The sequence below is a fragment of the Delphinapterus leucas genome, chromosome 11 (genome assembly GCF_059928025.1).
Source record: "Delphinapterus leucas isolate spDelLeu-1000000601 "Yukka" chromosome 11, BTC_Dleu_Yukka2, whole genome shotgun sequence".
In the NCBI taxonomy this organism is placed as follows: domain Eukaryota; kingdom Metazoa; phylum Chordata; class Mammalia; order Artiodactyla; family Monodontidae; genus Delphinapterus; species Delphinapterus leucas.
In genome coordinates this window covers 55534979-55551256 of record NC_143139.1, presented here as the reverse complement: position 1 = coordinate 55551256, position 16278 = coordinate 55534979, and the positions used below count along the sequence as shown (strand labels likewise).

At 45.9% G+C, this 16278-nt stretch overlaps 1 protein-coding gene across 3 annotated transcripts in view; it reads right to left on the bottom strand.

The window, feature by feature from the left end:
* Window positions 1-16278, bottom strand: part of RAB3IP (RAB3A interacting protein) — a 190231-nt gene that overhangs the window by 153043 nt on the left and 20910 nt on the right. The gene's annotated exons all lie outside the window — the stretch shown is intronic.

Below are 16278 nucleotides of genomic sequence, written 5' to 3'. Positions count from 1 at the left end.
GGCCCTGAATCTACCAGCAGTTTGCCCAGAATTCCGGAGGATGCCCCACGGGAGCCAGGCCTAAGTCTCTCCAACCTTGGAGGCCTTTCTGGGTCCTCCCTGCTTAAGTCCACCTGGACCTTATATGCATGTGTACAGGGGGGCAGTGCTCCAACTTGAAGCCTAGCCATGGTCCTCTTCATTTTTCTGACAGATGAAAGTTAGCAGGACCCTCTCCTTCCTTCCCCAGCTCCTCTCATTATGCAATGTTATCATGTGCTATAACATTAGCACATTTTTACAAGACATTGCATCCAACTGGGCCATCCCATCTACATGACAGCAATGACATTTTCTTGAACAAATTTTTCTCAAAGGACGAAAAGGTAATAATGTTGGAAGAAATGCTCTACGTTGATGGTTCTCTGTGTTGGTCAACAGTGTTAGCACCTGGGAACGGCACCCACGTTCCTGAAGCATTATATATGGACTATGCAATCAGGCCCCAATGCAACGCTGCTAAAACGCAGGAACCCCAACCTTCTCCCAGCCTCCTAAAGCTATTTTCTTGGATGTTTCAACTTAAATCTTCTATTCTCTTCTCTTTGGCTTTATCTATTGCTCAAATTCAAATAAGTTTCTACTTAGCTGCTTTTGAAATATAATCAATTTGTGTTCCTAAATCCAAAGTGATATATTATACACAAATAGAATCATACATTTTGTGGAGGACCAGGAGAGTTCATTTATCTCTGCTTCCCTCCATCCCTTATGCATCTTTGTCCAAAGAATTATTTAATTTCCTCAATATTTCATCAAAATTTGAGGTGGCCTCTATTTCCTCCTTGCACTGAAAACTGAATAATGGCTCATTCAATGAGCCCAGGTGGTTGAATTCAGCCATAAATTCAAGCCAGCAGTTGCCCAGATCAGATGAAGAAATTCTCTCTTTACTCTTAAATGAGTTTTTACCCAACGCAGACTGAAGTTGCAAAAACAAAATGATTTCTTCTCCTGTGCCTGATTGTATTGCCTGCTTAGCCCATCTTCTCCTGAGCTCTGGAAACTTCCACCCGCTGGATGAATGGTCACAACGTCCAGCGGCTTAGTCGTTTGGGCTCATCCATTCCAAGAACAGGCTCAGCTCTGCTCTGCATTAAACGTAGTCCACAAGCCAGAGGTGCAAGGAGGCCAAGCCCTACTTACTGCATTCTCTCTCTGTTCTCCAGAGATGATGACTCTGCCCTGAGCCAGCATCCCCAGGTCAGCAAAGATAAAAGCCCAGGAGCTTTTTTCTCTGTCATCCAAGAATTTAGGGATGACTGCCCCTCCAGAACAAAGAAGGCTACTCTCTCCCCTCTTTAAGGGTACCATCTATTTCTTGGGGCATCGCCTCCACAGCTCCAGGCATCCATTGCAGCCCAGTTCAGCTAAGCTTTGGAAAACATATTTTCAATAGAATGGAGAAACATATAATTTACCATTAGTTTAAAGAAAAGACTCATTTAACCATACACCCCTCTTATTTAGTGTTTCCCCTCTAGCTTCCTCCTTCTCTAGAGAAATTGATTCAATCCTCAATCATTGTTCTAAGACCTTCTTATCATAAAGTCTGCTGAGCCCAGGCAGCCATGTGGTGTGATGGAATGAGGATGAGAAACCCGGTGTGTGACTTCCCTCTGAGTGGCTTTGTGAACTTGAACAAGGCCCCCTCCTCTCTCTCTCCTATCCTTATCTCTGAAATGGGCTCTTCTCTGCCCCACCTCACTGGCAGCGTGAGGAGCTGAGGGAGTTTATGTGAAAAGGCCGGGAGCCCCAGGCAGTACTGTGTGGGTGACTGGCCCGACTGGGAATTGATGCCCCCGTGGATTCACCACGAACTGCAGAGAAAAGGCATCCTTTTCTCCCTTTCCACTTGAGTCATTTGCTTATCGGGATCCCCTGTTCTCCAGGCTGCTGAGCTCTTTCATTCAGAAAGCTTGCCATTTCTCTTTGGGCTTCTATTTTTGTTTTGTTTCATATGCTTCCCAATGTCTACCACATCTTCCTTTTCTCCAGCGTTTTTCTCAAACCTTCACTCCCCACAAAAGCCGGCCTCATCATCATGGTGATAAATTCTGCTCCTTACCCATTTTACATATCAATCTCCTCAATCAAAATATGGAACTAGAAAAAAATCAATTGCCTTTGTTCTTTCCACTATAATTCTAGAGGATTTAGCACCTCTGGTGTGCAGTTGGAGGACCCTCTTAGGGCATCTAATCTCCCTAAACCTGGTCCTATATCAGTTAAGGGGGAATAATAACTACAACTGTAAAAAATTCCTAAGCAGGAGCCAGTTCAGAATCTAATTCCTTTTCCTCTTCACAACCATCATCTATATGATCAACATCGGTCATTTTCTGAAGTGCTGTGGTATCAATAGGAATAAGCAAGGATCTTCCTCATTTTGTCTTATGGAATACTCTCAGGTAGATCCTCAATCCTTTCACATGCTTTCTTTCCTTTTTTCATAGCTTTATTTCTTTCTTTATTTTTGGCTATGTTGTGTCTTCATTGCTGCGTGCGGGCTTTCTCTAGTTGCAGCGAGCGGGGGCTACTCTTCGTTGCAGTGTGTGGGCTTCTCACTGTGGTGGCTTCTCTTGTTGCGGAGCACAGGCTCTAGGAGCCCAGGTTTCAGTATTTGTGGCACGCGGGCTCAGTAGTTGTGGCTCGTGGGCTCAGTAGTTGTGGCTCACAGGCTCTAGAGCACAGGCTCAGTAGTTGTGGTGCATGGGCTTAGTTGCTCCGCGGCATGTGGGATCTTCCCGGACCAGGGTTCGAACCCATGTCCCCTGCATTGGCAGGTGGATTCTTAACCGCTGTGTCACCAGGGGAGTCCCCTCGCATGCTTTCTGTGTTTCTTAGTTCTGTGAACCCTAATTTTTAAGACAGTATTTATGGCAGTGGCTATTGAGTCAAAGGAACCAATTCAAGAATACCAGGATTGTTCTCCTATTGCAAATCTTAGAGAACCCTAGATGTGGCAAAAAGAAAACGGAAGCAATTACCCTGGAAAACAGAGGCACAAAAAACACATTTGCCCTAAGTACCCTGTTAACTCTGTGTGGAGAGTCAGTTTCTGTGTTTTGTTTCTGAATTAGTTCAGAAAATGGGCCCAACTCTTCCTTTCACCACAAGTAGATTTGGCCAGATGGTTCCCTGGAACCATCTTTTCTGAACTTCTAGTTTTCGATATTTACGTAACAGAAGCAGCAAAAGGAATGCTGTATCTTGTCTCCTGAAAGAGGATAAGAACATTTCTAAAATACCTTTTGTACAGAAATGCTGATGTGTTCCAAGTCCTTTGTCTAGTTAATGGTTATTAACCTGAGGCACTTTTGTACCCAGGAAACGTTTGGCAATGTCTGGAGACATTCTGGGTTGTCACACTGGGGAGCGTTGCTGGCATCTAGTGGAAAGAGGCCAGGGATGTTGCTAAACATCCTGCAATGCACAGGACAGAGAGGCACAACAACTGTGGGGCCCAAAAATAATCAGATTGGGAAATCTGACTTAGGCCAACAGGAAGGTGAAAATGAGACAACCACCAAGGAGATTAATGAAGAGAGATAATCCAGAGAAACAAATAGAACTAAAAGAGAACAGATGAACCCAGCAACTGGTGAAATTCTTATTCTGTGTACAAGCTATGAACTAATCACCATTCCTCCCTCGATGCTAAAGGATCTGATATGTCAAATCCCGAAAAACTGGATGGAAACCCTGAGTTTCACCCTTAGAGAATTCCTTGGATGGCTCTTACCAGTAAGATTAATTAAACACCATTGCTAGCATGACTATAATTTTCTGAGAATGTAGCTTATATAAAGGGTGACAACAATAGATTTTGCCAAATATTATGCAAGGGTTTGTGCCAATAAACTGCTAGACCATGGATAGACACCTGATCCAGCTTTGGCCTTTATATATGTCTTACTTAGGACCAAACAAATAAACCGTATCTTCTAGACGGATAATCTGGTACTTTATTTTTCAGTAGAAAATAGTTAAAATGGGTAGGATCAGTATACCAGCTCCCCAGGGGCCAAGCAAACTCACGGATTCCTCCACCTCATGCATTCTCCAGCACTTCCAGGAGGCTAACATCAGAGGACTAGTGCAGTTCTCGATGATGTCACCAGTTGGACTTTTATTCATAATCATTCATGAAACATTAGCAACTACAGTTTCAGCTAAAACTGGGTGGGTGGGAGATCCGTCCCTCTCACCCTCCTCACCCACCTGTCACTCTCTTCTGCAGGTCTAGGTAAGTATCGAAATGCCCTCTGAAGTTCAGCTGGCTTGCTTGTTTTTATGTCTGTTTGCTTCCTTTCATCCCCAATCTTGTTCCCCCTCCCAACCATTTTAGTTTGTTCAATGTAAAGCCCTTTATTTGCAGTCTTACAAAAGGTGTGTTACTGTTTTGTGTGCAAGCGTTCTTAACTTGTGTAAATGTAGGCTTCATCTGTTTCTTTGTTGGTTTGTTTTTCACTCCATACCATGTTTTAAGATCCTCCCAAGTTCCCTGTGTACGTCTCATCCATTGCTTCTAAGTCCGGCACGGTCTAAGATGTCTGGGAGCTGACTTATCCACTCCCCAGGTTGCCTCCACCCCCCACCCTCCACAGTAAGCACCTCAGAGGCGTTCCTTTATGGCCCCGTAGGAGTTTCCTTGGGGTGTAAACCCATGAGCAGAGTCACTGGGTCATAGGGTGGGAATATATTTAACCTGACTGCTATTGCCAGATGGCGCTCCAGAATAACGGCACCGATTGGCAGCCCCCCACCAACTGCACATCGTATCTCCACTGCCCCTTCCCTACCACATGTCTGGCATCACCTAGGTTTCTAATTTTTCCAGTCTAACAAGTGTAAAGTGGCACCTACTTGCTGTTTAACTGACATTTACCTGCCAATTATACATTACTGGTTACTGCATGACAGTTATCTGATTTATTAATGACATCAAGTATCTCTTCATATACTTGTTCATTCTTTGGGGACTCCTCTTCTGAAAACTGCCTTTTCAAATTCTTTGCCCTTTTATCTAACGGGGATTCTATATCTTTCTTGTTTGTTTTTGGGAGTCCCTTTTATATTCCAGAACGACAGCAGACCCTTGTTAATTTTGGACGTTGCAATAGTCTTTTCCAGTTTTTTGTGTGTCTGTTAAAAGCGTCCATTGTATTGTTTGCTGTGAAATCCTTAACTTTGATATAATCAAGTTCATCCTTTTTTTTGTTTTACATTTTTGAAAGTTTTTTGAAATCTTTCTCCACATCATGTCACAATATTCTCCCACCCTTTTTTCTGTTATCTTTTTTTTTTTTTTTTGCGGCCACTGCTGTGGCCTCTCCTGTTGCGGAGCACAGGCTCCGGACGCAGGCTCCGCGGCATGTGGGATCTGCCCGGCCCGGGGCATGAACCCGTGTCCCCTGCATCGACAGGCGGACTCTCAACCACTGCGCCACCAGGGAAGCCCTCTGTTATCTTTATAATGTTAGGTAGGGATCTGGTTTATTTTTCTCCATAGAGTGAGCCAATTTCCCCCCAATACGCCCTACTAAACAATCATATCTAATAAGTTCTACATATTTCCTGTAAATCAGAGGCACTGGTTTGAAACAAAATAGCAATGGAGAGAACTGAAAGATAGAGTGGTATGAATGGGAAAAAAGAAAGCCGACCCTTAACCTCATAAAACTCATGCTCCTCCCCACTAAATAAAGTTTTCTCCTAAATGCATCCCCCTCTTGTTATCTTTCAACTGGTGATTTTTCCCCTTGGTGCCTGGAGTGTGTAAACTCTTCCTACACACCTCTGCACAAAAGCCCACTAAAAATAGGCCATCTCTTTGATCAGGCTGAGATTAAACTGCAAGAGTAAAGCTTGATACATAAGGTGCTCTTGCTAAAGAAGAAAAGGTGATGGTGTCACAGGGATAGTCTGGAACCCTTCAACACTCAGAAGGAGGCAGGATCGAATCCACAGTGGTGGAGTCCACGACCAAACTATATTTAGGGCCCGGGATCGGAGAGGAGGAGGTGCTATGCTAGGAGGCCAGTGTCACTTGTCTCACTGGCTGAGACTGCCCTGGGCCTTTGGGACTTTCCCACAGTCTGTCTTTACTCTCCTGTAACAGGCTGTGCTCAAAGATGGTGGATGTCAGGTATTTGCTGCTACCCAGGCCCTGTTCTTAGGAATCAGCTGCCATGCTTGAGACAGTTGCAGATGGTTTCAGAAAAGAACTAATCTCACCTTCTCATTATTCCTCAAGAAACAAAGCTTTCCAAAATGCGCAGCACCCTTGACACTAATGATAAGCTTGTTATTCATACACATGGTCAGGGGACCCTACAAACTCCAAAGGGAAAAGCACTTTTCAAGATAAGAAAACACCCTCGAACAAAGGATCAGTCATATTTTTTCCCAGTAAAAGTGGATTCTGATTACTTTCATCATGAAAGAATGTGAGAACACAGGCCAGTTCCTAAATGACACATTCACCTGTCTTCAACATAAGTTTGCCCCCCCTGGTCCCCATTCAGAGGCTATATACCAAGGAAGAAGGTTCAGGTTTAGCTGTGAGAGGTCAGTCTCGTAGGCAGAGTGGAAACGGGGCGTATGCTGACCTGTCCTAGGAGGCAGCCATGCCCTGCCCACTGGGATGTAAGCTCCATTCACTGTCTTTTTCAACCAGTGTATCCCCGTGCTTACAACAGTGTCTGAAATGACTCAAACAAAACAAAACAAAAAAACCTTAGCTGAATGAATGCTTGAAATAAAGAAAAAAATGAATGAATGAATAAACCAAATTAGACCTGGATCTAAAGTTAGGAAAACTGAAAATCTCAGTCAAATGCGACCACAACCTTAGCTGTGTGGACTCAATCAAGTTACTCAGACTTTGGGACTTCATCTTGTTCAGCTCTGAAATGAGTGGTTGGACTAAGTGATTTAAGGTCCCTCTCAAAGGCTGGTTCCAATAACATTTCTGAAGATTCTATACACAGGGAGGAAGGAAGAGACATTCACGATGAATATTAAGAAAATGGACCCAAGTTGCAGAAAGAAACAAAAAGGGGAGTGGGGCGAGCGAGAGGAGAATTAACACCTGTTGGGTACTTGGGGTGCGCCTCGTGTTTCACATACATCATTTCAATCAACCCTCACAAGGTACTACTACCCATTGTGTAGGAAGAAATAGAGAAGTTAAATAACTTGCCAGGGGTTTCACAACAGTTAAAATTTCAAACTGGGATTTCAACCCAGGTCTCTAAGGTGCATTGCTGATTCTACTACCCTGTTCTGCATCCAAAAAACAATGAACTAGGGGAGGACAGAAATTTCTGTATGTAGTTGAGCAGTCAATTGCCATAACCACTCGAGCAGCCCCACTGACAGCCTTCAGAGACTAGTGGGGAACCTTGGGAACCAGCTTTTATTGAACACCTATTATGCGCCAAATGCTACGGTTTAAATGCTGTACGTACATTATCATATCTAGTTCTCTTAACAAACTGTGAGGTGTCACTATGCTCGTTTTACAGATAAGGTAACTGAGGTCCAGGGAAGTGAAATAGTGTACTCGTGTCACAGAGCTGTTAATGGGCAGAGGAAGGATGCAAAATCAGGTCTGTACATAAACTATGAGGCAAATACATTGTTTCCCTAAAGAAGAGCCCAACCCCAGAGCCTATTTCTCTGTAAACACCTTCCCCGCAATCAAACCTGCCTGCATGATCCCTGCCTTCACTGAAACAAGCTTAAACTCTTGTCTACAATCTAGGATTGTACTTTGCCCCTAGTCAAAGCCTGAAACAAGTGTATGGATACAGTGCAAGACTGCCAATTCCTTCTTCTCTGCGCACACCTGAGGTGTATATGTGTATCCTTCCGAATGCTGAAATCATATTGAATGTGTGTGACCCATATGAATTCAACTAAGTGAGCTTAGCAAAGGAAAGAGAAGCACTGTGTACACACATAAAGGAGAGACCCCCCTTACTTCCGCCCTCTCCCCAGGGAACACAGCCCTCAGAGCCAGTGGGAAATGCAAGATGTAAAGCCCACCCGATCAGCCCCAACTCCAGTGTGCTGAGAGTGACTCCGGCGCTTAAAGGCACAGCACTAGAATTTCCCAAACATCTTGGCTCCTAAACACAAGCCGACCATTTCATCTGCTGTTCAACAGAAAGACTTCCAACAACTTTTAGCATCCAGGCATGTGGGCTTCCTGAAAAAGTACTAATAAAGTGCCTGCCGCGTAACCTCCTTAAGAGATTTTCAATGGTAATTTTCACTCTACCAGTGTTCTCCTTGTTTGCTGACTTTAGGGCCTAAACTCTGTGTAAGGTCGCTGTGACATGTTCATTACCCAAGTGTTTATACTGGGGCATCCTGGAAGTACCAGTTTCCATGAAGAGAAAGTGCACCAGTAGAAACAAAGTAATTTAACTGAATCTGGTTTTTTGTCTTTTTTTTTTTTTTTTTTACATTAAGTGGAATAATGTTTACTAATAAGCTCCTTTACTTAGCAGTCTGAGACAAAATTAGACTCACAGCTTTGGTCTGCGGTGGGAAAGTGGTGGTTGGTGGTCTGAGTCTGACTTTCGGATAGCTCTTGCTTGGCCAGGATTCTCCAATTTACCACAGTCTCCACCACTCCCCATTGCCCTATGCTAGGCCCACTTCAATCAGTTGTGTTGCCTATTTGGCCCTGGTGGGTAAGTTGAGAGTGCAACTCTTTTACTAAAGCATCACCAGCTCCATGGAGACCTCAGCCACTGTGAGTTCCCTAAACTGTGCAAAGAGGGAAAGAATAAGAAGATGCAAAGCCAATAATCTCAGAGCATCTTTCTACGGATTGCTATAGACTCCAGCAGCCCCATGCTGCCAATCAGACATGTTAAACCTGCATTCATTTCTTTTCTGACCTGTGTCCCCGGGAGAACTGTACAGTCTCAGTATTCTCCCTGGCTCAACAACAGTGCAGATCATTCGAGATACAGGGACTCATGACACTAACCAACCTTGCTTGACAGGCCCCACTGGCAGCAGGCCTTGTAGGGCTGTCACATCCCAGATGACCCAAGAACAGCATGTCATTTCTGTGTCATTCCCACTGGAGAAACCCGAGCCTCTCCACTGGGGTTTGTGTAGCTGCAGCTGCTGGTCATAGTCACCAGCAGGCTGGTTGTCACTGTCTATGGGCAGAGGCAGCCTGGAGCCCTCCTGCTATTTCCAGCCATCGACCTCAGGACCCATCAGTCACTCTGAGGTCAGCTCCAGAGCAAGTGGCACGGAGCACTGAATAACAGGGGCTGCTCCACAGGGAGGGGAGGGGAGAGGATGTGTAATTTTTAAAAGCCGACTTCACTCTCCTAAGGAAAAGGGCAAGTCAGTAAGTGGGAGAAGAAACAGCTAAGCCATAGTTGGTAAAGCCTGCTGGAGTAGGGGCAAGTGATGGCGGGGAAGTAGATCACACCCACTCACTGCCTGGGAAACAAAACCTCTAAAAGCCATAAAGGAAACTGATAAAAGACCGGATGTCCGGAGAAGCACCAAATACAAGAGAGAAGAACACTCCCCTGTTCGCAGTGCTTTCCCAGAAGGGCACTGGCTTGTGTTTTAGCCAACACCAAGTCCAGGGTCGCTTTCCTCAGAATATACTTTAAGGGATACTCAGAGAGTCTGCGGGAGGAGCCCTGAGGAGTTTGAGAACAAAGAGTAGAAAGCCCAGCGTCAGATTAGAAGTGACCCTCTCCCTCTGTCCCATCAGCCTTTATGGGGGTCAGCCCCACAGCCACCAGGGCGGTTCTGGAAGCTTCCTCACCCACTACCCAAGGCCAAGGGGGTCGATGCCACCCCCATGCACAGCTCTTGCAAATCCCACCCTGTTGTTACCCCATCAAACATGTAGTACAATTCTGATATAAACACAGCTCGTAAGATCTAGAGCCATCCAGAGTTGGTGGTGACATCTAGAACTTGAAAGCTGCGGATACACACAATCCCATCCCTCAGGGCCTCCTGGAATCAAAAAGAGCAGACGTGGGTCATGTGGGCATCACAGCCACCCTGCATCCACAACATGAGGCTGGTTGGGTACCAAGCTCACACCTTTCTGATGTGGTGTTCAGCAGACAAGGTGCACTTCTGTTGGTCAGTGGTAAAGGTTAAGTAAGTTATTTGTCTTTTGCGGTCCACACTATACCAAGGGCGCAGAAAACAGAGTGAGCTCTTGTTTTTACTTTATGTTCCACTGATAAAAACTAAACTTCAAATGTGGCCTAATCAACCTGTGTTAAGAAGAGAACATAGAGAGTAAGAATGTGAGCTTTTGGACTCAGATTACATGGGTTCAAATCCCAGATCCACCACTATCTGTGAAGTTACCTAACCTTGTTGTGACTTGGTCTCCTCACAGATAAAATGGGGATAATAGTAATCCCTATTATTGTGAGTATTAAATGAGTTAGTACATGCAAAACTCATAGTACATTGCCTATCATATAGTAAGCACTTGATGAATGTTTGCTCTCATTATTATATCATCATGTTATTAAATAGCATGGTGATTAAGAACTGGGGTAGCGGGTTCTAGTCAGGCTCAGACACTTACTGACTGTGCAACCTGGTCAAGCTACTCAATGTGCCTTAGCCCTAATTTCATCAACTGTAAAATGACATTCATGCCAGTACCTTCCTCATCGGCTTGTTTTAACAATTAAATGAAATACTTTATTTAAAGCAATTAATTCAGGGTCTGGTACAAAGTTATGGCCCAATAATTGTTAACTATCTTCATCATTATTTAAAGAAATGGGCTTGACTTTAGAACAAAAGTAAGATTTGAGAATGTTTAAGGTTTCTTCCCCGAAGCACAAAAATGACTCTTGCTGAGTCAAAGATCTAGGTACATAATTTCTTAAATTTTCTGCCTTAAGCCCATTTGATAAAACAGCATATAGCAAACTCCACTTGCAAAGGCAAAGGCCACAGAGAGGGATGAAAGCGGGGGCATTCCCTAGCAGCCCAAAATGGGGAAAGGGTGTCCCATACAACCTCCCAGGCCCACCCGGTACCCCCAGGGCTGTGGGTGGCCTGGACCCTCCTTACACTGAACAGCAGGCCCACACAGCCTCGGTAATCCCAGGGGCGTCACCAGACTGGGGCTGAGGACAGCCCGTCTCACACACTTATTTCTTAAAATCTCTGTTAACATTTAAAATCTCTTCCAAATAGGTTGGGTTTTTTGTTATTTATTTATTTATTGGCTGCATTTAGTCTTCATTGCTGTGTGCGGGCTTTCTCTACTTGCGGCGAGCGGGGGCTACTCTTTGTTGCAGTGCATGAGCTTCTCATTGCGGTGGCTTCTCTTGTTGCGGAGCACGGGCACTAGGCGCGTGGGCTTCAGTAGTTGTGGTGTGCGGGCTCAGTAGTTGTGGCTCGTGGGCTCTAGAGTGCAGGCTCACCAGTTGTGGCACACGGGCTTAGTTGCTCTGCAGCATGTGGGATCTTCCCAGACCAGAGCTCGAATCCGTGTCCCCTGCATTGGCAGGTGGACTCTCAACCACTGCTCCACCAGGGAAGCCCCAAATAGGTTGTTTACCAAAGAGAACCACCAAGAAATCGGCAGCTAAGAGGCTTATCAGAAGGGAAAATGCAATAAAGATGAGTGTGTTATCTGAGATCAAGGAGGTGACTGAACAAGCTCCTTCCCGTCCCGGGTAAGCCGGTGCCTGGGGATGTTAGTCAGGTGAGGGAGGTAGATCAGGATGGGGACAGAGGAGGCAAGGCTGCAGCAAAAGAAGCCTAATGCCCCAGTCTGAGCCGAGCTGGGGGCTTCAGCCTCACCATATCTTGGGGCCCCTCAGATCTAGCTGCTCCTCTCTTTTTGAATCAATGGGACATTATTGAATAGAGAGTCTCTTCATCTGCAGGACACCAAGGAACAGACCTCAGAGGCTGCTGATAGCCCGCTGGCACCAGGCTGGTGACAGTAAATGCATTCATGTTGGGTCTCTATGCCACTGATCTGCCAGTTCCCAGAACCTTGGGGTGGAAAGGAAATTTTGGCATCACCTAGTTCGGTGCCCCATTGTGTGATAGAATTCTCCCTATAATATCCCTGCCAAGATTCATCTAGCCGAATCCCTCAAGTGAAAGACAGTTCACCTCCGCAAAGCGAGCCACTGTACGCTGGAACATCACACTCGGGAAATGGCCTTCTTCACCCTGGAAGGAAAGCTGCAACCAGATCCCACTGGTTCTCAGTCTGCCTCTGGGTCCATACCTAAGTAGTCCATCCTTCTCCACACTCGGGACTAGCCTCAGACATTTGAAGAATGCCATTATGGTGCATCTATACAAGCTCCCAGAGCGCGCGCGCGCACACACACACACACACACACACACACACACACACACACACAGTGTTTTCTTGAGACCAAATCTTGCCAAGCCAAGACCCAAATTGTTCTTTGCATCTCATGATCTTGAGTCCCTTCACATCCTGATCTCTCTCTACTGGATGTGTCATAATTTCACAATGGCTCTACTCAAATGTGTGCCCAGAAGCGAGCGCAACACTTCTCATATTTTTGTGTGTTTTGCTCTTCACCAGTGCACAGCAGAGCAGCAGTCAGCTCCCTTGCCATAGACACTCGGCTTCTCTTCATGTAGCCCGGTGATGGGGGGGTTGCGTGTGCTGTGTTCACTGCTCTACCCGCCCCACCCCCCAGAGATGAGTCCACTGTCTGGCACTGGGTGGACACTCAAGGAGTACTTGTTTAGTAAATGAATGACATTTTGAGAATACAGGCTCACTCTTTGTTTTGTTTTTGTTGTAGTAGTAGTTGGTACTTCTTGTTGTTAATAGTCAGGAGGAACAGTTTTATTTCATGTATATTAAACCCCATCCAAGAAGACAATCAAATAGACAATTGGATAAACAGACAAGTCTGGAGCTTAGAAGAGAGGTCAGGGCTGGAGAGAGGTCGTGGAGTCACCAACTCACAGAGAATGAAACCACGTTACTGCATGAAATTGCCTAGGAGTTTAACTAATCCGGGATTCTACCCTCTTTCCATGTGGCCTCCCAGAGCCAGCGACCAGTAAAACAGAGAATATGGGCCTCTCCTCTGTCCACCACACCCAGCTTGCCTCTGTCAGGCCCGCTCACCTTCCTGCCATCCACCCTCACCATCCCCAGGAGGTCCCTGTCAGGTACTGAAGGGAAAACGTCTGCCCTCCTTGTCTGTGGGAACTCCAGAGGAAAGATCTGAATGCCATGTGCATTTCTGGGAGCAACGACATAGTCAGTTTCCACCACTGCTAGAGAAAGTCAGCCCTTCCAACTCTAAAGCTGATTTCTTTCTCAGCACATGGCCGGAAACTTAGAGATCAACAAGGGAGGAAGGGGCATCTGTGTGCTTTCTTCTCACATCTACCTACCTAGGACAGGCACACAACACTGGAATCCTGGTGTCCCATGAAACACCGTATCCCCAGGCAGACTCCCAGAGCCAGGAGTGCCCTCTGGTGGTCATAATAACACTGACGATTATGAGAATAACTAACACCATGAGCTAGTTAGCCAGTGATCAGAATAACTGACACTTACCAGGAGCATTTACCATGAGCCAGACCTAATAAAATTACCCAGATTAACCCATTCACTGCTCATCCTAATCTTATGAAGTCCTACTATTCTACTGTTTTCCCCGTTTTACAAAGGAGAAATTGATCAAAGCAATCAGGTGATTTACTAAAAGTCACCAAGGACAGAGGAGGTTGGCTGGTCTCCTCCTGGGCATCTATCCCCTTCTAACTCCTAAAGAAAGACATAAGCCATCCTAGAAATTAAGGGGGAATTTAAATATCTATGTTTTTCATTTAAAAGTAAACACATTACATATTTTGGAAAAATTGGAAAGAAAAATAAATTGCCTATTATAAAAACCATATCAGCATTTTAAAAATGCTTTCTTTCAATCTTTTTTTCTCCTTTTCATCTTTTTTTCCCTTAATTATGAGCAAGGTATAATATAAATTCTTCATTGAAGAATATTCTTCTTTTTAACATTTATTTATTTATTTTTTGGCTGCGTTGGGTCTTCGTTGCTGCATGAAGGATTTCTCTGTAGTTGTGGTGAGCAGGGGCTACTCTTCGTTGCAGTGCGCGGGCTTCTCACTGCGGTGGCTTCTCTTGTTGCGGAGCACGGGCTCTAGGTATGGAGGCTTCAGTAGTTGCAGCACGCAGCCTCAGTAGTTGCGGCACACAGGCTCAGTAGTTGTGGCTCGCAGGCTCTAGAGCACAGGCTCAGTAATTGTGGTGCACGGGCTTAGTTGCTCCGCAGCATGTGGGATCTTCCTGGACCAGGGATCAAACCCGTGTCCCCTGCACTGGCAGGCAGATTCTTAACCACTGTGCCACCAGGGAAGTCCCAGAAGGTTTGAATTTTTGTTTTTGTTTTTTGGCCGTGCTGCAGAGCTTGCAGGACCTTAGCTCCCCGACAAGGCATGGAACCCGGGCCCCTGCAGTGAAAGTGCCGAGTCATAACCACTGGACTTCCAGGGAATTCCCTGAAGAATATTCTTTAAGATTTTTTTTCCTTCAAGAATTTTCTGTTCTTAGATGTGAGTTTCACATTTTTTTAGTCAAAGCAACAGGTATTTACTTGGACATCCAGCAAGAGTCTGACCTAGAGCTCCCAGCCAGGAGTTCTGTAATACCCCAGCCTGCCCTGGGGCACTACCCAGAGAGCCAGGGTTGCTATGGAGACTGAGAGTAGCATGAAACCTCAGGACAGGTCACAGGTTCAGTCTTCTGAACGCACTGCCCTCAGGGGAGGTGTCCCAGAGGGAACTCTGGGGACTGTAGCTGACTCACTTCTGTCAGCAGAGAGGCTCAGACCATGGAGAGCCCCAGGGCAGCCATCCACAGGACCTAGGATTCTTGGGAAGTTTTCCTCTGGCCACCATAGTGACATGGCTCTGTGGCAGCCTTCTCATGAACCTGTTCCATTTTTCTGCACTGTTTCTTGAAAAGCGCCTTCCCCTCACCAGAAGCCTCTGTGCCTCTGCCTTAGAACTAAGATACTCCCTACGAATGCAGTCCCTGCGGGGCCTCCAGAGTCAGACTCCCAACTTTGTCACTTACTAGCTCCGTGACCTGGGTGCCAACTTAACCTCTCACACCTGTTCCCTCATCTGGAAAATGAGGATAATAATTGTTCATACTCACAGAGTTGTCAGGAAAAGTAAATAGCCATTTAGTTGAGTACTGAGCACACAGAAAGACCTCAGTGTATGGTGGCTGTTGTTCTAGAAACCTTCTACAGAGAGCTAGTGAAGGAGGGTGTAGAGCAGCTGTCTGTGCAGTGGGTAGCTGGACACCACATGTAAACAACTAGTCATTCACCTGGCATGTCCAAATTCCTGCATCCTCTTAGCTCTGTGCAAGTGCCAGGGGAGCAGAGACACTGCCTGAGTTCTCTCTTGGTCCCCTCACCTCTCTCCCCTCCTTCTTGTGCCACTTCCCAAGAATACAGACGGACCATACCAGGGGTAATACTCAAATTATGTAAAGACTCAGACTGAAGCAATATGGTGCCAGCCATGGAGCTGAAACAGGGTCTTGGGAGTTTCCTGTTGTACCAGGTGTTACCACCTTGTTTCCTGGATTGTGGGGAGGTGAGGGGTCCTAGGACAGGGGCCAGGGAAACTGGAGCAATGGAGAGAATACTTAGCAGCCTCTGGGAAAGGGTTCTTTACCAGCTGATATGGAAATATCAGTTTACATTTTAACAACCAATATGGCCAAACCATCATGTACCAACTGATTTACCCCCAGGTGAGACCCTGGGAAGGTCATTGTGGGACACCCCTGAAGAACATAGAGACCAGAGACTGTGTTAAGCCCATCTGGGGCCCATGCCTTGTTGCAGAGTAAGTGAGTTGGGGAAAAGGACTTCATTGCCCAAGAGTCTACTCAAGTGCTACAACTCCCCTATCCATGTCATTCCTTACTGCATGCCTTGCTGAAGCTATAGGACGAAGGGACCCAGAAGCTGGATGATCCTAAGTCAAACACCAGTGTGAATTTCTGCAGTCGGGTGTCAGGGCTGACAACCCCAGAGACTGGGCCTGTAATACACCAAACTCATATTGCAGCCCAACACCAGCCCCTTATGCTCATTCAGTCTTTCATTCCACTAATACTCATTAAGTCCACGTCCTGTGGGCTGGGCA